A 12,113-nucleotide genomic window follows, 5' to 3' on the forward strand; every position below is an offset into this window, starting at 1 on the left:
ATCTTACTTCGGAGAGATTTGGCCATGCGTAAGCCTGAGATTTAGAACTCCTGTCTCCAGTTGGCCTCCTCCATGAGCCTACACATAATTAAATATCATTGTTTAAAGAAACATCCCACTCTTGGGCCTGGGCCATGCTCAAGAGGCCCAACTCTACAGGGAAAAACAGCTTCTGCAAAGCAAATCTTTCAACTGTTCTGACTAATGACTGTCCAGCCCTCGCCACTCAGCATAGCTTTTGCCTGCTTAGACTATCTAATTGCTATTGGAGCTTATACAGATGACAATCAGACAGCACTTCTTTGTATGTCTTTTTTTTTTTTCTTTTTTGGGGGTAGGGGGGTAGGATGATGTTAGTTCTAATAACTTCAAGTGAGTAGTGTTAACGTTATGTTGGAAGAAGTGCCCCAGAAACATCTACGTATGTGAAGACAATGAAGATAACTTGAGGGCTCTGCCTTGTTTATTGCAGGGTTGAAATTTCCAGAGACCCCTCCTGAATGAAAGTACAGGACCAAAATTTGAGAAAACATTATTTAACACAAAATCTTATCGAAGTAATCAAATGCATAGCCATAAGCAGATATAAAGACTACCCGGTAAAAGTAGCACAATTTTAAGCAACCAAACCATGGACAGGTGAGTCTCATCCTGAGCCAGGCCATCCCTGAAGCCATAGTTAATGGTTGTGAGATGCCAAGATATTAGAGAAGAAAAGTCTTCGAAGTCAGATGATCAACAGCCCATCCGTACTTTATAGGTGTGGGTGGAAAAGGGGCCACGTGCTGAGTCTGACAAGCTCCGGGGAAGCCTGCATGGCGACCTGGCAGACTCAGAGACCTAAGCCACGCAGGGCGGTCTGAAATGAAAACTGTCTAACTAAAAGCAGTTTATGATGGGTAGTCATGTCCTAGGGAGGTATTTTTCTCTAAAAGAGGTCAATGCTTACTGTAACCGAGACTGCCTGTTGTCTTCCGCATCTTCAATAATGTGCCTGATAACTTGTCTTTGAAAGGGTCATCTTCCTTTCTTGCTTCGAGCATCCCACCAGAGCAGGAACCAACAAACCCCTTTATTATTGTTGTTATCTCTTTAATTGCTAACTGTTAACTCTCTTATGCCTGCCTATTAAAAGAAGTTTCAATACATACAGTTTTTCAATAGATATACTTTTCATCCAATCCCAGAGATTTCCTTGCTTGGTTTTTCCCCACTTCTTTAATCTATCACCAGTGAATTTCATGTAACTTCCTTATGCGTTCCCCTTTGATTCAATGTATAAAATAAGTGATGAAACTGCCACTTTCAGGAGCATTTTCTCAATCCATTGAGACTTTGCTTCCGGGCAATTGTTGACAATTTGGCTAAAATAAACTCATAAAAAATCTTACAAGTTTGGAAATTTCTTACACACCTCAGCCCAAGAGAAGAGAAGTGTTTTGCCAAAAGTTGTATAGTACTTAGTGGTGGAGTTAGGACTAGAGGCATGACCAGCGTAAGCCAAACATAGCATTCATATACTCGGAGACTGTTTTTTCATATTAAATTACAATAAAAACAAGGTAGTGGATATATGATTGAATAACATAATAAAAATTTTTGTAAAAGTTATAAAGTGCTTATTAATTTTTTTCTTTTCCAGTATTGTTACTGGAACAGCTAGGATTCATGTCATCTGTTGCCCTTTTTTGCCAACTTCACAAGCGACAACCAAGTAGGTATAAGAACACATCTTTAATTCAAATTGCAGCAACTTGTTAAGGCAGAGGTCTCCTGTTCAAGAAAACTGCCTTAACACTCTCCTGGTGCAGGAAGTTTTTATAGGGTTCGGGGACTGTTAGTAATGGTGTAAGGGGCAAAAAAAAAGTCTGTGCAGTTAGTCATGTAGCAATATGCAGGAGGTGGGGGTACAGTTGCAAGAATGTCTCCCCTGTAAGATTTTCTGATGTAGCATGCACCTAATAAGCATGGTCCTATATGGTGCCCTTGGTAAATCTTCAAGACAGCCAGGGGCAGGTGTCTCCCGAGAACAGCCGTGACCTGGTACCTCTGGGGCCATCTGCTTCTGGAAATTTATCTGTGAAAAGACTAACATGTTTCCTTAGGATAAAAACTAAAGGTTTGGCCCTGGCCAGTTGGCTCAGTGGTAGAGCGTCAGCCTGGTGTGTAGGAGTCCCAGGTTCAATTCCCGGCCAGGGCACATCTGCTTCTCCAGCCCTCCCCCTCTCCTTCCTCTCTGTCTCTCTCTTCCCTTCCCGCAGCCAAGGCTCCATTGGAGTAAAGTTGGCCCGGGCGCTAAAGATGGCTCCTTGGCCTTTGCCTCAGGCGCTAGAATGGCTCTGGTTGCAACAGAGCAACACCCCAGGTGGGCAGAGCATCGCCCCCTGGTGGGCATGCCGAGTAGATCCCGGTCGGGCGAATGCGGGAGTCTGCTGACTGCCTCCCCGTTTCCAACTTCAGAAAAATACAAAAACAAAACAAAAAAAACTAAAGGTTTAAGATTGGTGAATAATGTTTTTAATTAATTTATAGGCCTTAACATTTTACAATAAGTTCCTTGGCTAGGATTTTACAAACAACTATTGTGATTTAAACTCCCCTAATTGTCAGTTCCTTCCCAAGTGTAAACTTTCTGGGGTATATACCCAGTAGAGGGATTGCTGGGTCATGAGGTAGTTCTATTTTCAGTTTTTTGAGGAACCACCATACTTTCTTCCATAATGGTTGTACTACTTTACATTCCCACCAACAGTGGATGAGGGTTCCTTTTTCTCCACAACCTCTCCAACATTTGCTATTACCTGTATTGTTAATAATAGTTAATCTAACAGGTGTGAGGTGGTATCTCATTGCAGTTTTGATTTGCATTTCTCTAATAACTAAAGAAGATGAGCATCTTTTCATATATCTGTTGGCCATTTGTATTTCTTCCTGGGAGAAGTGTCTGTTCATATCCTCTTCCCATTTTTTTATTGGATTGTTTGTTTGTTTGTTGTTGAGTTTTAGGAGTTCTTTGTATATTTTGGATATTAGGCCCTTATCTGAGCAGGTGTTTAAAAATATCATTTCCCAATTAGTTGGCTGTCTGTTTATCTTGTTATCAGTTTCTCTTGCTGAGCAAAAACTTCTTAGTCTGATGTAGTCCCATTCATTAATTTTTGCTTTCACTTCTCTTGCCTGTGGAGTCAAATTCATAAAATGCTCTTTAAAGCCCAGGTCCATGAGTTTGGTACCTATGTCTTCTTCTATGTACTTCATTGTTTCAGGTCTTATGTTTAGATCTTTGATCCATTTTGAGTTAATTTTAGTACAGGGGGACAAACTGTAGTCCAGCTTCATTCTTTTGCATGTGGCTTTCCAGTTTTCCCAGCACCATTTGTTGAAGAGGCTTTCTTTTCTCCATTGTGTGTTGTTGGCCCCTTTATCAAAAATTATTTGACTATATATATGTGGTTTTATTTCTGGGCTTTCTATTATGTTCCATTGGTCTGAGTGTCTATTTTTCTGCCAATACCATGCTGTTTTGATTGTCGTGGCCCTATAATATAAAATAGTTTGAAGTCAGGTATTGTAATGCCCCCAGCTTCATTCTTTTTCCTTAGGATTGCTTTGGCTATTCGGGGCTTTTTATAGTTCCATATAAATCTGATGATTTTTTGCTCTATTTCTTTAAAAAATGTCATTGGAATTTTGATGGGAATTGCATTAAATTTGTATATTGCTTTGGGTAATATGGCCATCTTGATTATATTTATTCTACCTAACCAAGAACAAGGAATATTCTTCCATCCCAATGTAAACTTTCTTTCAATATTCCCGTAAAGGTAAACTTTTGCCTGCATTTCAAAGTAAAGGTCAGGGAGCCATTAAGAGAGAATAGCAATCAGATTAACTACTTCTTAATCCTTACATATCTCCTATTGATTACAACTGAATGCTACTATTACTGAAGCCAAATTTCTCACTTTGGGGCTTTCTTATCAGTATCTCTTTTTTCACCCTCACTCATGTTTGTCAATCATCAGCTTATTCTTTATATCTCTGGGTCTGTTTCTATTTTATTTTGTTTATTCATTTGGGGTTTTTTTTTAGATTTCATATATAAATTATTTGTCTTTGTCTGACTTATTTCACTTAGCATAATACCCCATAGTTCCATCCATGTGATTGCAAATGACAAGATTTCATTCATTTCTTATGGCTGAGTAATACGCCATTGTACATATACCACATCTTCTTTATCCATTACCCAAACAACTAGGTTGTTTCCATATCTTTGCAATTTTAAATAGTGTTGCAATGAACATAGATGTGCATCTATCACTTTGAATTTGTGTTTTTGTTTACTTCAGATAAATAACCATAAATAGAATTGCTGAGAGACATGGCAGCTTTATTTTTAATTTTTTGAGGAACTTCCATACTGTTTTCCATAGTGGCTGCACCAATTTACAGTCCCACCAACAGTGTACAAGGATTCTTTTTTTTTCTTATTAATTTCTAATGCTATGTTCTTTCACCTTTATTGTGTTGTATATTCAGCATGAATAAATAGAATTTTTTTATAAAGTTAAACTCTTGTCAAGACATATTGAATAATTCTGCAAGATCAATAGTTTTCTCAATCAACCTTAAATGGCAGCATTTGTATGTGCCAGCGTGAAAAGGACAATTAATCCTATATCGATCTTATTTTTTATCCCATATTCTTAAATACAGATGGTAATCATGGTAAATGTTACTGTGAAATGTTAGTAATCACTGTGATTTATTGCGTACCTGTTACATTCCAGGCCTAGGAAGGGGTTCTAGCTCCTTATTGCGTATGCTTTAGAGACAGACCTGAATATAAATACTAACTCTTAATCTGAGTTATTTAAACTCTCTGAACTTCATTTTCCTCATTTCTAGAAAGGGAAGAAGAGTACTTACCTCAAATGTTGTTCTTGGAACATCACAAGCACTCAAATATTGATAGCTAATATTATCATTATTTCACAGGTAAAATACCTGAGGTGCAGACTGGTAAGGGACTTGCCTGACATGGGGCAGATGGCAGAGTAAGGTCTTCCTGACTGCGTGGCCTTTGTTTCTTGTAGTTCTCTGGCTAATTGTTTCTTCTGTGACTCTCAGAGATGTTCCTGAGCACAGAAAATGCAAATGATTGCTTTGCAACTCAGCTTAGGGACTTCCAACTTTTTTCGCTGTTCCATAATTTTCAAAGCCTGAGAGACTACCAGAGGTCGGCAACCTATGGCTCGTGAGCCAGATGTGGCTCTTTTGATGGCTGCATCTGGCTCGCACACAAATCTTTAATAAAAAAATAATAACATTAAAAATATAAAACATTCTCATGTATTACAATCCATTCATTTCCTACCGCTCATGTTCATGGTTGCGGGTGGCTGGAGCCAATCACAGCTGTCCTCAATTTTTACTGGATAATGCCTAACGTACACAGGTTGTTGTATGGCTCTCACGGAATTACATTTTAAAATATCTGGCTCTCTCAGCCAAAAAGATTTCCGACCCCTGGGCTAGGCTCATACTTTATTACAGCTCCTTAGAGTGTAGCCTTGGACCCTTTCTCCAATCTATAGTTAATTTCTGAGGAAGAATTCTTTGGCTTCAGTGACCCCTGCTCCATAGGGAAGTGGTTAGAAATGCTCACTTCCTCATGCCAGCAGAAACAGAACAGGCAGGGGCTCTCTCTGGGCTCCTGGGGGATGGCTGAAATGGGGAAGCGAGCTTCGGTAAGCATGTCTCCACCCAGTGTGGGGAGTGCTGGATGACTGGACCTGGGCAGGGGAAAGGACTGGGGTAGGGCAGGGAGAGGGGCAGCTTGGCTGTTTCTTAAAGCCATAGCTCTAAGTAGCTCCAGGCACTTGGACCCATAGCCAGAAGAAATGATATAGATGGTGCTGCTTAGCCACTTCTTTGCAATTAAGTCAAATATAAAATTGCCTAGAAGTTAACCAACCAAATGAGAAAGTATAAAATCTACATGTATCATTACTTGTTCCCTAGCCCTTTTCATTTACTGGATTGTAAGGGCCCTTAGAGCAGGACCCGAGTCTACTTTTCATCAAATTCAGTTCAAACTTGGCAAGTCCCTTCACCATCTCGTAATCAGAGCTCACACTATTGAGTACTTGCTATATGCTTAAAACTCTACTAAGCTCTTTTTTTTGTTGTTAACTCACTTAATCCTTATAAACACCTTAGGAATTTGTTTTTATTACAATCTTTCTTTTGTAAATAAGGAAACAGGCAGAGAGGTTTGTTGGGCAGATAAAATATATTATGCTCACTTTGTTAAAGATGACACTGCCCACGTGAGGCCATTGCCCAGGTGATATTAATGTGGATTATTGATCCTTGTAGCCTGGGGCTTGGTTTTGGGATTAAGCCTTTCTCACCCTTTTTGATGTGGGGCAGTACAATCCTGTCATACCTCAGAGAAGTGACCTTGTATGCAGGGGTCCCCAAACTTTTTACACAGGGGGCCAGTTCGCTGTTCCTCAGATCGTTGGAGGGCCGGACTATAAAAAAAACTATGAACAAATCCCTATGCACACTACATGTATCTTATTTTAAAGTAAAAAAACAAAATGGGAACAAATACAATATTTAAAATAAAGAACAAGTAAATTTAAATCAACAAACTGACCAGTATTTCAATGGGAACTATGGGCCTGCTTTTGGCTAATGAGATGGTCAATGTGCTCCTCTCACTGACCACCAATGAAAGAGGTGCCCCTTCCGGAAGTGCGACGGGGGCCGGATAAATGGCCTCCAGGGGCTGTATGCAGCCTGTGGGCCGTAGTTTGGGGACCCTTGTATTAGAGACTTCCCTATTTTGTATATTGGATTAAAGGTTTGGATTTCTACACTATAAAATAGGGGCAGAACAGGAGCTTGCTCTCTTGGTTCCTGGAATGATTAGCATGAGAGAGCAGAGGGAGCAGAGCAGAGAGCAGAAAGAGGCCATGTGGCCAGGAGAAGCAGCCAAGATGGCGGAGTGTTGAGTGAGAAGCCAGTTTGTGCAAAGTTTGTATCTGGGATAAGGAAGGAGATGGGGAACTGAGGAGAATAAGGCTGGTGAGCTAGAAACCTTTGATTCTAGGAAACTCGGATAAGTCAGTGGCTTTGTGAGCACTAAATGTGAGTGGGTTTTGGAGCCCAGTGTGTGTTTTTACTTGCCCGCCGGGTGCAAGCTAGAATTAAAGAAAATGGCCTATCAGTTTTTGGCTCCGTTGTTTCTTTACCGACTGTCTGAATCCAATGCGAACCTGCATGGGCTGGGCTGCTGTGTTGGTGGCCATGGCTTCTGGCTTTACAGGTTGAATTAAATTAGTGAGGATTCAAACCTATGAAGTTGGGGGCCAAACCTATCCTCTTTATAACCATAATATTCTGCCTCAGACTGCCTCCATGTTACAATCTAATGAGGTGATACAGTCAGCCTATTTTATAGAGAAGGAAAGTGAGCTTTAGAAAGGCTTAGCAACTTGTCCAAAGTCCAAAGCACAGAGGGAGTAGAGTCAGGATGTTAAAGGTGAGCAGTCTGGCCACAGAGTGCCCTTGTATTGTACTGTACTGTATTGTACTGTACTGTGTTGTGTTGTACTGTACACTGTATTGTATTCCATTACATTGTATTGCATTATGTTTGTTATTATGGTAAGAACACTTAACACAAGATCTACCCTCTTAAAAAAAAACTTCTGAGTGTAAAATACAATATTGTTAATTATAGATATAATGTTGTACAACAGATCTCTAGAACATATTCACTTTACATAACTAAAATTTTATGCCTGTGAACACTCTTAAACTGTCTGCTACACCGCTTCTTGCAAACACTGGGAATATAAAAAATACTATATTCCACTGAAAATATTATTATATATTGCTACTTAATTTTACCCCCTAATGTTCAGTCTCTTCATAGACCACTAGTTATGGAGGATTTGGATGCTGCAGATATGAAACCTGCCTGCCTAAGAAAGTCTCATTCTCGGCAAAACTTAATTTATAGTTTAGTTATCTTTAAAAGTAAATTCTGAGAGAGTCTTAAAAATGGAAAAATAAAGAAGTGAGGTATTTTCATGATACTAACTGAAAAATAATTTCCACTTTCATAGGCTATTTAAGTCAGAAGCAATCGTTCTCTTCACTGTCCTAAAACACTTCATTGAGGTGCAAAGGAACCTGCATCTGCATAATGTTGCAAGCACCCATTCAGTGCAGGCAATGGTACTAATCCAGGTCCGCCTTCTAGACAAAGGCACTCACCCTGCCACCAGGGAAAAGCCACCACACTCAGCGCAAGCTTGTGCCTCCTCCCTGTCAGCTTCCTCCCTCTCATTAGGGATATAGTTAGGACAATTCTAAAAGATCATGTTCTCTCCAGAGCTCTTTTATTATTGATGGACACATCTGTTGCAACAACATTGCACTTTATCTTCTTCTGCCCAATCCTGCTCGCCTCACACTCAGACATGTTACAGGGAACACTGTAATTCAAATCTCAAGGCGTTAGGAGCTGTTTTCTGGGAATTGGCCTAGAACAGGTGATATCAGGGGTGACTCTAGGAAGTTGACACTAAAATAAGATTTCAAGACTTCTTTCCAAACAAGATACAGTAGCAGAGAATGAATTTAGTCTCTCACATGCAGTAACTAATAACCAAAATCAAATTGAAGCGGATATTGACTAACAGGCAGTACGAGGCAGTTACCTCTGAGAGGCGGAAGACAAAAAAGGTGGGTTTTATCATTGTCCCAGCTTCCTGGCAGGCTTTGACCCAGGACAGGGGAACTCAGGCAGAGCCTGATGGTGCACCTGATCTGGGGAGATGGAGCAGAAGTCCAGTGAGGGTAGGCAGCTGAAGTCCCCAGAGCAGGGTATGAGAGGACCCCCTCAGAGGGAGTACTGATCTGTACACGCACATGAGGAAGTGCTCCGAGCTACAGAAAGAGCCACGTGAAAGGGTTCAAAGGAGCAACTTCTCTGAGCTCACGTGGGCCTGTTCTCAACAGCATGACTGGAAAAACCTTTAATTCACAGGAAATGGGTGTGGAGTTCTGGGGGCTCGATAGTGGTGAACATCTCATCTCAGTGCTTCACTGGTCCCATCTAACAAACTTTAATAATAGGACCTGAACTGATCTAACTATTTCCAAGTGAGTTAATAGCTGTCCTGAAAAAACTTTAAGAATATTTATAGAAATACAAAATTAACAAGCATCCAATAGGCAAGATGCAAAATGAATAGTATCCAATAAAAGTTATTAGGCATAAAAAGAAATTAAAAAAATACATCGCATTAAAGGGGGAAAAAATCAACCAATTGAAAATGACTCAGAAAAAACATGGATGGTAGAATTAGTATACAGGACATTAAAATAGTTATAACTGTATGCCATGTTTTGAGAAACTAGGAGAAAGAGTGACTATGTTAAGTTTATCTTAGGAACATCTAAAACTGCAAATACAATGTCAATGTCGAAAAAACACACTGGATAGAAATAATGGCAGACATTCTAGGACAGATTAACAAATTTGAAGACACAATAATGCAAACAATTTAAAGTGAAACGGAGGAAAAAATATTTAGAAAGAAGAATAGTACATCAGGGAGCTATGAAACATATATATATATACATGTATATATATGCAGTAGAAGTCCCTGAACAGGCAAGGAAGGTGAGTGGGTGGGAAGAGAAGATACAGAAAAATTATATGGGAAAATAATTATTGAAATGTTTCCAAATTTTGTAAAAGCTATAAATCCCAAACTCAGAAAACCCTGAGCCAAATAAAAACAAACAAACAAACAAACAAAACAACTATACCCAGAGACATTCATAATCAGATTGGTTAAAATCACAGTTAAAGGGAAAATCTTAGAATAGAATTTCAGGGCTGACCAGGAGGTGATGAGAGTCGGTCTCTGGAGATAGATGGAGCCTGACAGCCTAGACGAGAAACTGCAGGGCTACGCTTCAACTCTGACCCGTGGTAAACTGGGCGGGGGGCTGCTAGAGGAAGAAGGTGCACTGACAGGTGTATCTCAGGCCTGTCACAGTTTGGGGGAAATAGTAATTAGAAAGATACTGGAAATCTGTCCCCATCTTATAAATACGAACTACTGTACAGTTATAATAGCTTTTAATGACCTATTAAGCTTATCACTTGTGCCATTTCTGGGTCAGTTTCAGATAATTTGTATTTTCCCTTTGTCATGGGAAGTACGTTTCTGCTTATTTGTTATGTATTTGTTAGCGGCAAGACAGTAAATTTTACCTTGTATGATACTGGCATTGTATACTATGAATAATAATACTTGTGTCTTTTGTAACTTGATCTTAATTGTTTCTATCTTCAGATTTAACTTATCTGGAGATTTAATTTTATGCATTGGGTATTTCTAAATGGGTGAATACCACCATACTGTTGTCTGTGTCTACAAGGTGTTTTAACCTGTTCCATAAAAATATTGTATGTATGTATATATGTATGTGTTTGTTTATTTATTTATTTATTTATTATTTTTCTTAAGTGAGAATCAGGGAGACAGAGAGACAGATTCCTGCATGTGCCCCCACCGGGATTCACCCAGTAAGCTCCTTATAGGGTGATGCTTTGCCCATCTGAAGGCATTGCTCTGTTGCTTGGCAACCGAGCTATTTTAGCGCCTGAGGCAAAGCCATGGAGCTAACCTCAGTACCCCGGGGCCAACTTGCTCCAACTGAACCATGGCTGTGGAAGCGGAAGAAAGAGATGGAGAGAGGGGGAGGGGTGGAGAAGCAGATGGTTACTTCTCTTGTGTGCCCTGACTGGGCATTAAACCCAGGACATCCACACGCCAGGGCCAATGTTCTATCCCTGAGCTAACCGGCCAGGGCCAAAATATTTTTTAATATTACTGGAATGTATGGGGAAAACTCAATTAGGTCAGAAAATATTTAATAAGGATTTATGCTTGAGTCTTCCTGCAAGAAAAGTTACACTGGTTATTATGTTTAAGTCATTCCATGCTGCTTAGATAAAATTTCACTTTAGAACAATGTCTTTTATTGCTTTAGATGATTACTCCAGCTCATGAAAAACATTGCTCTACAGTTCTCCCCTTGCACAGAGCAACTATTGACTTAAATGAAATTGCTATCAGCAAGGAGTGAGGTTTCACATGCAAATATTGTAATTTGGACCTGGATTGATTTTAATGACGTTGTTTAATCTGCAAGTTCATTTTACAGAGAGAGGAAAAAACAGAAGTTCAAAAGGCAAAGTGAGTTCCCAGAGTTATTCAGCTAGTATATGTATTAATTATTTACTTAACACAGCAAGTATTTACCGAGTGCTGGGTGCTGCATACTGTTTGAAGGGTGAAGATAGTACAGTCGACAATAAGAACAGATTCTGTTATCTGAAGCTTACAGTCCCTTTGGGGGTGTTAAAAAATGTACAATATTACACACAATTGGTAAGTGCAGTGAAGAAAAATGAATCAGGATAATTTTGGGTAATAAGTAATTTGTTTAAATGGGGACAAGTTTTAGAATAAAAGGATTTGAAAATTAAATGGGATGCCACATCAACAGGCATATGCTGAGGTGTGTGACCAAGACTAATGAAAATGTAAAGTCACCTAGATATAGTGGGAGTTGACTGCTGTAGACAAAAGAAACAAAGATGAAAAGTCTCTGAGGAGGGAGGCATTTGGAGAAACAGCAAGTTGCTAAAGAGAAAACAAGGAGAAGAACTTGTTGTAGGTGATGAGACAGGATGATGTAGGAAGTTTTAGGCTCTTACCTTCATTTTGGTTTGCTATGCTTGATAAAAGATGTCACTTCTTAGCAATGAAACAGGAAGTAACAGCATCTAACTTTCATTTTACTAATAATAATCTGGCTGCCATTTTGAAAATATATCAAAGTAGGGATGCAGAATTAAAAATAATACAATTTACAATGTCAACAAGAAAAAATACTTAGTGGTAAATTTAACAAAAGCTGTACATGGCTTCTACCTAAAAATTTTGTTGCTAAAGTTAAAGAAAACCTAAATAAATGGAGAAATACATAGGTTAGAAGACACAATA

This window comes from Saccopteryx leptura, chromosome 3, assembly GCF_036850995.1.
Source record: "Saccopteryx leptura isolate mSacLep1 chromosome 3, mSacLep1_pri_phased_curated, whole genome shotgun sequence".
In the NCBI taxonomy this organism is placed as follows: Eukaryota; Metazoa; Chordata; class Mammalia; order Chiroptera; family Emballonuridae; genus Saccopteryx; species Saccopteryx leptura.